Source organism: Muntiacus reevesi, chromosome 12 (genome assembly GCF_963930625.1).
Source record: "Muntiacus reevesi chromosome 12, mMunRee1.1, whole genome shotgun sequence".
NCBI classification, from domain to species: domain Eukaryota; kingdom Metazoa; phylum Chordata; class Mammalia; order Artiodactyla; family Cervidae; genus Muntiacus; species Muntiacus reevesi.
Window position 1 is genome coordinate 59,279,847 of NC_089260.1, and position 9,469 is coordinate 59,289,315.

Genomic DNA, 9,469 nt, shown 5'->3' on the forward strand with positions numbered 1-9,469 from the left:
CCTACAAGAGACTGATTTCAGATTTAAGGACATTCACAGATTGAAAGTGAAAGAATATATACATATTGTACACTGACTATACTTTAATAAAAAAATTAAAGATTTATAGACAATAATTTAAATAATTGGGGAAAAAGGAAAAGCGATGGCAAAAGATATTCCATGAAAGTGGAAATCAAATGAAAGCTTGGTTAGCTATACTTGTATCAGACAAAATAGACTTAAAAATTGTAATAAGAGGGCATTTCATTACGATAAAGGGATCAATGAAAACGCTATAACATTTATAAATATTTATACATCCAACAAGAGTACACATACACACACACACATATGTAACCTATAAGACTGAATCATGAGGAAACAATATCTGAATATTCTTATACACACACACACACGAAGATTAAGTTAGTAATGGATAACCTTCCAAAAAATTTTTTTTGGACCACATGGCTTCACTGGTGGATTCTACGAAATATTCAAAGAATTAATATCAATATTTCTCAAATCCTTCCAAAATATAGAAGAGGGAATCCTCCAAACTTATTTCACAAAGCCAGCATTAACCTGATAAGGTTCCCCGATGGCTCAGCAAGTAAAGAATCTGCCTGCAATGCAGATGACATAAGAGAAATGGGTTGGATCCCTGGATCACGAAGATCCCCTGGAGAAGGAAATGGCAACCCACTCTAGTATTGTTGCCTGAAAAATCCCATGGACAGAGGAGCCTGGCAGGCTATATAGCCCGGGGCTAACATGATAGCAAAAGGAGGCAGGGTATCACATGGAAAGAAAAATTCAAACTAGTAATTCTGAAGGACATCAATTCCAAAATCCTCATCAAAGTATTAGCAAAGCGAATTCAAAAATATATTAAAAGGATCATACACCATGACAAAATGAGATTTATTCTAGGGCAAGTATGGTTCAACATTTGCAAACCAATCAATGTGATAGACCACATAACAAAATGAACAATAAAAATTATATGATTATTTCAACAGATGAAGAAAAAGTGTTCTACAAAATTCAACATTTATTTATGATTAAAACTCTAAACAAAGTGGGTATAGAGAGGAAGTTACCTTATGGTCCAGTGGTTAGGACCCAGCACTTTCACTGCTGTGCCCCATGTTCAGTCCCTGATCAGAGAACTAAGATCCTGCAAGCTGTACAGTACAGCCAATAAAATAAAATAAAACTCAAGAAAAAGTGGGTACAGAGGAAATATATCTCAATATAATAAAGGCCATATGTGACAAGCTCACAGCTAATATTATACTCAATGGTAAGAATTTGAAAGCTGTTGTCTAAAATCAGAAACAAGATAAGAATGACCACTGTCACCACTTTTTTTCAACATAGTATTGGAAGTCCTAGGCATAGAAATCAAACAAGAAAAATAAATACATTGGGAAAGGAAGAAGTAAAAATCTTAGCACTTGCAGGTGACAGGACATATAGACACATATAGACATATAGACACATATAGACAGGACACATAGAAAATCCTTAAGACTCCACTCAAAAAACTTATTAGAAATAGTAATTTATATAATAAAAAGTAATTGATTCAGACTAGAGAGGATATTGTCTAAGACTATAAAATACATTTTTATAGCTACTTTACTTGGTGAATTAGATGGTATTTTTTGAAGATGTGATTTCTGGTTGAAAGCTTACAATATCCATTATATTTATATGACTTTTCTCATGTGTGAATTGTCTGATGACTTGTAATGTGTGAGCTCTGACTGAAAGATTTTGCACAGGTATGGCATTTACAGAGTTCTCTTGACTGACTTCTCTGATATACTGTAAGGTGTGAGCTCTGACTGAAGGTTTTTCCACATTTGTTCCACTTAGAGTTCTTCTCTGGAATGACATGCTTGCTGTGCTTTTTCAGAAGCATTTTTTGCACAGCAGTTACCTTGGTGGTTTCTCTCCAGGGTGACCTCTCAGATGTGTTGTGAGGTAGGAGCTCTGCTCGAAAGTTTTGTCACAGTCATTGCACCTGTGGGTTTCTCTCCTGTGTGTCCCCTGATGATCAATAAGTGGGAATCCTGACTGAATGCGTTCTCACTATCACTGTATATGTAGGGACTGGGTTTCTCTCCATTGTGCTTTTTGATGTTCACTGAGAGCTGAGTGGCCCTGAAAAGTCTTCCCACATTCAAAACATACACGCGGTTCCTCTTCTGTGTGAATGGACTGCTGCTGATTATGGGCTGTGAGGTCACTGAAGCCTTATCCACCTCTACCACATTTTTAGAGCTTCCCTGCACTGTGAATTCTCTGGTGCTCAGTGAAGGATGAAGCTTTGGCTGAAAGCTTTCCTACATTCACCACATTCATAGGCTTTCTCCCCAGTGTGAATTCCCTGATGGTGAGTAAGGGATTTTTAAAAAATATTTATTTAATTTTGGCAGTGCTGGGTCTTCACTGCTGTGTGCAGGCTTTCTCTCATGGTGAGCAAAGGCCATTCTGAATTGCAGTGTGTGGGCTTCTCATTGCGGTGGCTTCTCTTGTTGCAGAGCAAGGGCTCCAGGGCACGTGGGCTTCAGTAGTTGTGGCTCACAGGCACAGTAGTTGTGGCCCATGGGCTATAGAGTGTGGGCTCAGTGGTTGTGGCTTATGAGTGTAGTTGCTTGGTTGTGGAATCTTTCTGGACCAGGGATCGAACCTGTGTCCCCTCCATTGGTCCACCAGGGAAGTCCTTGAATAAGGAATTGTTCTGAAGTCATTCTCTGAATTTGCTACATTTGTACGTTGTCTCTCTAATGAATTAACTGGTGTTGAATGAAAGATGTGATGAGGCTGAAGAGTTTTCCACACTCATTACACTGCAAAGGTTTTCCCCTAGAATGGCTTCTCAGGTGCTGAGTACGGTGTGCTCCGCAGATGAGGCCTTGCCACGTTCTGTGCATTTGGATTTCCCTCCCACGTGAATTATGTGGTGTTGCATTACTGATGAACTTTTACTGCTGAATGCTTTCCCACATTCATTGCAATCACAAAAATTCTCTCTGGTACCAACTGTCTGCATCTGAATAGGGCATTCTCTGATGAGGACTTTTTCTGCATCCAAGGACCCTTGTGAGCATGAATTATCTGTGTTTCAAAAGAAAAACACTGCTCTGGCTGATGGCTTTTTCATATTCACTGAACACAGCTTCTTTCTATCATGAGCTCTGTCGTATCCAAAAGTCTGAGAAGACCATCAATTTGTTACCACATTCCTAACACTCTGGAGTTTCTTCCCTGAGCTGACTGAGCATCCCATTTCAGAACCTTTTTCTGGTAGGGATGCTGGACTGTCTACACAGAGCTGACAATGCTGGTAGCCCCTATTTCCATCAGTAATATCCAAGTGGTGTTTGTGACTTGCTTCAGAGTTGTGCTGAGTTGCCTCTGCCCCCCAGCCTTACCTCCAGCTGCCTTGGCACTCCCAGGTCTCATATACTCTGGTGTCCAGGAGATGGTTCTTGGTGAGGAAAGGTGATCTCTCATCCCACGTGTCTTTGTGAAGCCTTCAGTCTGAGAGATACAATCAATTAAAAGTTCTTTTGAGTACTGTGGTGGGAATTAGATAATATGGCAATAATGAGACTGGGATAACAAGACAGAACTTAGTGCCTGGTGACATTAATTGCCGTGTTACTAAAATCCACAATTAAAAAAGTTTCCCTTAATTAAATGCTTTTTATGGTCCAGACATATTTTATAGCACCTTTTGTGTAATTAATACATTTAACTCACACTACTGCCTTACCTCTGAAGTAGGTCCCATTATTATCTCCATTTCATAGATGATGAAACTAAAGAAGTTGCCAAAGGCTATATAACAAAATACAAACAAAAGCAGTCTGGTTCCACAGATATTGCTTTAAATGACTTCATTTCTCAGAGGAAAACAGGAGACAACCCAATGTTCAATGGTTACAATATTACATTCCATAGAAATTTTGGAAAATAATGTGGCCTGGGTAGATGTCAGTTTTTATGTTAGATTAATGTAGCAGAACACAATTTACTTATAAGTACACTTTAAAAAGTTATGTTAAAAGCCCTTTGTGAAAATGAAACTAGCTCCTACTTTGGGTGTGGTGAGGGATTACAGGTGACTTTTTCATTTAAAAAATTAATTAATTGTAATTAATTGATCTTCTTTTTCTGAGAATCTGGCAAGGTAGACTACTCAGACCAATCGTTACCCCCAATCGTCCCCAAGAAAGTAAAAAGTAAAAAAGTAAAGTAAAGTAAAAAGTGCTAGAAAGTAAAGTGCTATGTGATATCAAGACTTAGAAGAAATTCATATTTGGTTATTCATAGGACCCAATATATTTTTCATGTATTTGGCCTCCATCTTTAGCTTCCAGCTCCAACTGCCAAATCCCTGGAATGGTCCAGGTGTTGGGCGTGACCAGTTATCTTTTGTTATGTGACTGAGGTGACTTTTGGAAGCACTTCAGAATGGGGCTGGCTGCCAGGGGAAGCAGCCTGTGAACAGAGGTTGGGGTTTTCAGGACCACCCTGATTTCTGGGAAGGGGAGGGTGGCTGGGGGTGTCTGTCAGTCACCCATAGATAATGATGTAGTCAATCTTGACTATGTGAAAAAGCCTCCATAAAAACCCCAAAGTCAGCTTTCTGGCCCCTTTGCAGAAAGCTTTAAATGCAGGGAACCCACATTCTTCCACCCATCTCCACGTGGGGCCTCAGGCCTCAGAGCACAGACACTCCTTTGTTTGGAACCTTGCCCCATGTAGTTCTTCACTTGGCTGTTGAGTCATATCTTTTAATATCCTTTTATGATAGTCCTAGATCTAGAGAGTCATTGGGATAGTAAGAAAGAAGTAATAAGCAGGATGAATGAACAAAACATTAAAAAAATTTATAATAGGTTAACAAAGCCAAAACTTGGTTCTTTGAAGAAACAGAGTTCACAAATGCCTATTGAGACCAGTCAACGAAAAGAGAGAAAAGCACCAAAAGCCAGCATCTCAGATGGAAACATGCTGCACACATAAAAAAGATGTGTAATTTTGCCCATGATTCAGTGCTATAGTTTCTGTGAGACAGAAACTAATTTAGGGATTAGAGGATGTGTCCCTCAGGAAGTGACCTGTATGATGAGAAGTGTGTGTGTGTGTGTGTGTTGTGTGTGTGTGTAGTGTGTGTGTGTCTATCTGTGTCTGTGTTTTGTGTTTGTCTGTATTGTGTCTGTGTGTGTCTGTGTGTATGTCTGCATGTTGTGTGTGTGTGTTTGTGCGTGTCTGTGTTGTCTGCCTGTATTGTGTCTGTGTGTTGTGTGTGTCTGTCTGTGTCTGTGTTTTGTGTTGTCTGTCTGTATTGTGTCTGTCTGTGTGTGTGTCTGTGTGTTGTGTGTGTGTCTGTGTGTTGTGTGTGTGTGTCTGTCTGTCTGTGTCTGTGTTTGTGTTGTCTGTATTGTGTCTGTGTGTGTGTGTCTGTGTGTGTGTGGTGGTAACAGCAGAAAGGCCCGAGTGCTCTGGTAGAAGGGCAGGAATGGCAGTGGACTGGAGCGTGAGGATCTTGGTGGGCTGATGGGGCACAGCTGTGGACGGGGAGGGTCCTGAGAAGGCCCATCAGAGGTGGTGGTGGGGATGACGAGGGAGGGAGGGGAGACGCCACGTTTCCAAAGTGGTCACTGTATCTCCACACTCTGCCAGGCCAGGTGCAGGACTCCTTCCCCAGGCTGCCCATCTGCTCGCAAGATGACCCAAGGCTTCCTCCAGGCTCCGGGCTGCAGCCTCTCCCTCAGCACTTGGTCCAGGGAAAGGTTCCCACGGGACTGGAAGGCACGGGCTGGGCCAGTCTGACCTGAGGACCTGCTCAGCATCCTCTCCTCTCCTTGGACTGGGAAGAAGGAACATCCGCGATCCCAGCTCCTACTTCCTTTCCCTTCATCTCCTGCCCACTGAACAGACATGCAATTCCTCCCCAGGGTGTGGACATAGCAGGGAGGCCCCATTCACACACACCCCCCCACCAGACCACCAGCTCACTTCACAGAAGGTGCAAATCTAAGAAGCAACGGCATGACTAAGAAAACTTCATGAAGCAAAGGAACCATAGCTGGGGGTGAAGGTTTGGTTAGAAGTCATCAAGGCTGTGTCAGGATCATGGAGGCTGGAAGATGTTTGCAAACCCCTGACATCCTGCATACAGGGATGAGACTGGAGGGGAAGGGACCAGGGCTGCCAGGACTGGAAACACAGCACCCGCCCCTGGCTGGAAGCTGTGGTGCACAGCTTGGGACCCTCCATGGGTCACCTTGAACTTAACAGAGGGACATCCCTGTCAGAAGGGACAACAGCGAGCCCATGTGGGAGACCCGGTTGGGAGGGTCCCTGTCCCCCACTGAACAATATTCCCTTCCCCTCAGTTGACATAAACCTCCCCCTGTATCCCCAGGAGCTGGAAGACCTTCCCTTTGGCTGTGCATGCTGCTCATTAGGCCTCCTGCTTAATCACAGGTAACTGCTGCTGAACTCGCAACTGGGACACACGTGCATACCTCCCCGGAGATACCCAGACTCCCTGTTCAGTGTCAGCACAGGTGACACAGTGACAGCCACTCTGGGGCCAGACTTGCAAAGCCCATGCCTATATCAGTGGCCGCAGACACGCCCTGCATATCCTGCCAGTCACTCCCTACCCGAGGCCCAGCAGTGCAGGTGAGTCTGAGTGTCCTCGGGGCTACGGTCAGGGCTGGGCTGCAGATGGGCTCGTGCTCCCTGGCGGAGGTGCTCGTGGCTCAGATCTGAGCCCACAGGAGCCTGGCCTCCAGTCTCAGGTGGCACCCAGTCTTGCCCAGGCCCTGTTTCAGCAGGACTGTGTGGGCTGCGGCAGCTTGTAGTGGGTACAGTGTGAGGATGGACAGTGAAGTGGGGAAGGTGTGTCTGTCCTCAAGCCTCCATGCGTGCTGAATTCCAGCCTGCCTCTGACTCTCTCTACTTTTCTGCCTTCTCAGTGAAGAAAGGGCGGTGCTGTGCTTTGGCTCACCGCCGCCTGCCTGGACATGGTCTCAGAGACAGAAATGGTTTTGCTTTTAGCATTTGGGGTCATAATGCAGCCCATAAATCATGACAAAATCTTTGTGTGAGAATGTGAGAGTCTCTGCTTTGAATTATGTCATTTCTGGTGTAAGAAGTGACAGATTCCCTAACATTCCATGCAATGAGACCGTAAAGGGGAAGGAAAGAAAGCAGAGCCCGAGAACAGAAGGAAGTGACCACGGTCCCAGCAGCAGCTTACGACCTGATGACTGTGTGCATCACACAAATTTTATGACTTTTCCTCCAAGCCTCTTACATACAGATGAGAAGTGTAGTTTGCAGCAAGTTTGTAGGTTAAGTAAGGTGACTATAAACACTATCAAGTATTCAGTAAATCACTTGGTGTTGGAAATATAGAAGCAGACGTATCCCGACTTCTGACTGTCACTGTGTGTGTATGTTTGTATGTCTGCATTTTTATAGATATATTGGTTTCCCTATTATTTTTCTCTTCCCTATCTTTGAATGTATCTCCTGTATCTTCAATTGCTAACTATTGACCATGTGTATTGAGTAGACCTCATGCATAGCTACTGATGATCAGGGCTTCTGTATGTCATGCTCATTTCATTGCTCATTCAGCATTTTTGGTTATCATGCTAATCCCCCTGGCTTTGCCCCTGCTGGTCTCCTTTTCATTCTAAAACTAAATTCAGATATCCTGGAGTCTGGACAACCTTCACATATTCCTTGATGTTACTTCCTCCAGATGTTTGCACATTTCTTATTCTGATAATTTAAATTTACTTGTTAAATGTGTTTATGAGTTTTTTCCCTAAAATCAGAAATGAAGACTTCACCAATCATTGAGTTGGAAATAAGCAGGAGTTCGATAGAGTGCGAGAAAGAGAAGGCCTGAGCCTGGGTGAGCATAAACTGTCCCTTTGCACGCTCTGTTCATGGTGAGCAGAGGTACTAACCATTGGCCATCCTGGTGAGCCGGTTAATTTCTTTGGTTGACGAACTCTCTCAGACCTTCAGTGTCTCTTCTTGGTCAGTGCAGATGATGAGGGCCAGGGTCCCTGTGACTCCTTCTCTGTCACTGAAGATGGTGAGGGCCAGGGTCCCTGTGATTCCCTCTCTGTCTGTTCAGATGGTGAGGGCCAGGGTTCCTGTGATTCCTTCTCTGTCACTGAAGATGGTGAGGGCCAGGGTCCCTGTGATTCCTTCTCTTATCTGTTCAGATGGTGAGGGCCAGGGTCCCTGTGATTCCTTCTCTTATCTGTTCAGATGGTGAGGGCCAAGGTCCCTGTGATTCCTTCTCTGTCTGTTCAGATGGTGAGGGCCAGGGTCCCAGTGATTCCTTCTCTTATCTGTTCAGATGGTGAGGGCCAGGGTCCCTGTGACTCCTTCTCTGTCACCGAAGATGGTGAGGGCCAGGGTCCCTGTGATTCCTTCTCTGTCACTGAAGATGGTGAGGGCCAGGGTCCCTGTGATTTCTGGGCTTGCCATGCTATTTTATTATGTTCCAGGAGGCCACCTGGTTCCCCAGCCACACACCTGCACAGACATGGCACAGGCGACTACTGGTGTCATGGTCCTGAAGGTTGTGTTCCTCTTCCAGGCGGGAGCTGGCGTTCTGGGAAACGCCTTCCTCCTGTCCACCTACAGCTCCTCCTTTCTCACTGGGCACAGGCCAAAGCCCACAGACGTGGTTCTGTCCAACTTGGCTGTGGCCAACTCCTTGGTTCTCATCTCCAAGGGGCCACCTCACGTGGTGGATGTGCTGGGACTCCCAGGTGCCCTGGGGACCGCTGGGTACAGAGTCTCCTACTACTTGCACAGGGTGTCCCGGGATCTTTCTCTCTGCACCACCTGCCTGCTGAGCTGCCTGCAGGCCATCACCATTAGCCCCAGGAGTGTGGCATGGGCAGCCCTCAAGGGCCGGGCGTCAAAGAACATGGGCTCCTCCTGCCTGTTCTGTGGACCCTGAATCTGGCAATCAACTCCTTCTTTCCCATGCAGATAAGTGTCTCCTGGGACAATAGCAGTGTTTCCAGAACAGAGAATCTCCTCTTTTGCCAGTACAAGTTCCCCCTGTCTGGAATATCTGTAATCCTAGTCTCCTTTGTGGGTGCCATGCTAATATTCCATATGATCTTGGCTAGCGTCTACATGGTGTGTCTCCTGCATAGTCACCGCCGGAGAGTGCATTACATCCACCACTCTAGCCTCACCCGTAGGACGTCTCCTGAGAAAAGGGCCGCTAACACCATCCTGCTCATGGTGGCTAACTTCATTCCCTTTTACTTCCTCAATTCCATGTGTATATTTTATGACACAAAGTCTTATAGTTCCTACTTGTGGCTGCAGCACACCCTAAAGCTTCTGGCTATATGCTTTCCCTCCCTCAGCCCCTTGGTACTGTTGCTTCAGAACTCCAGAGTCCTTG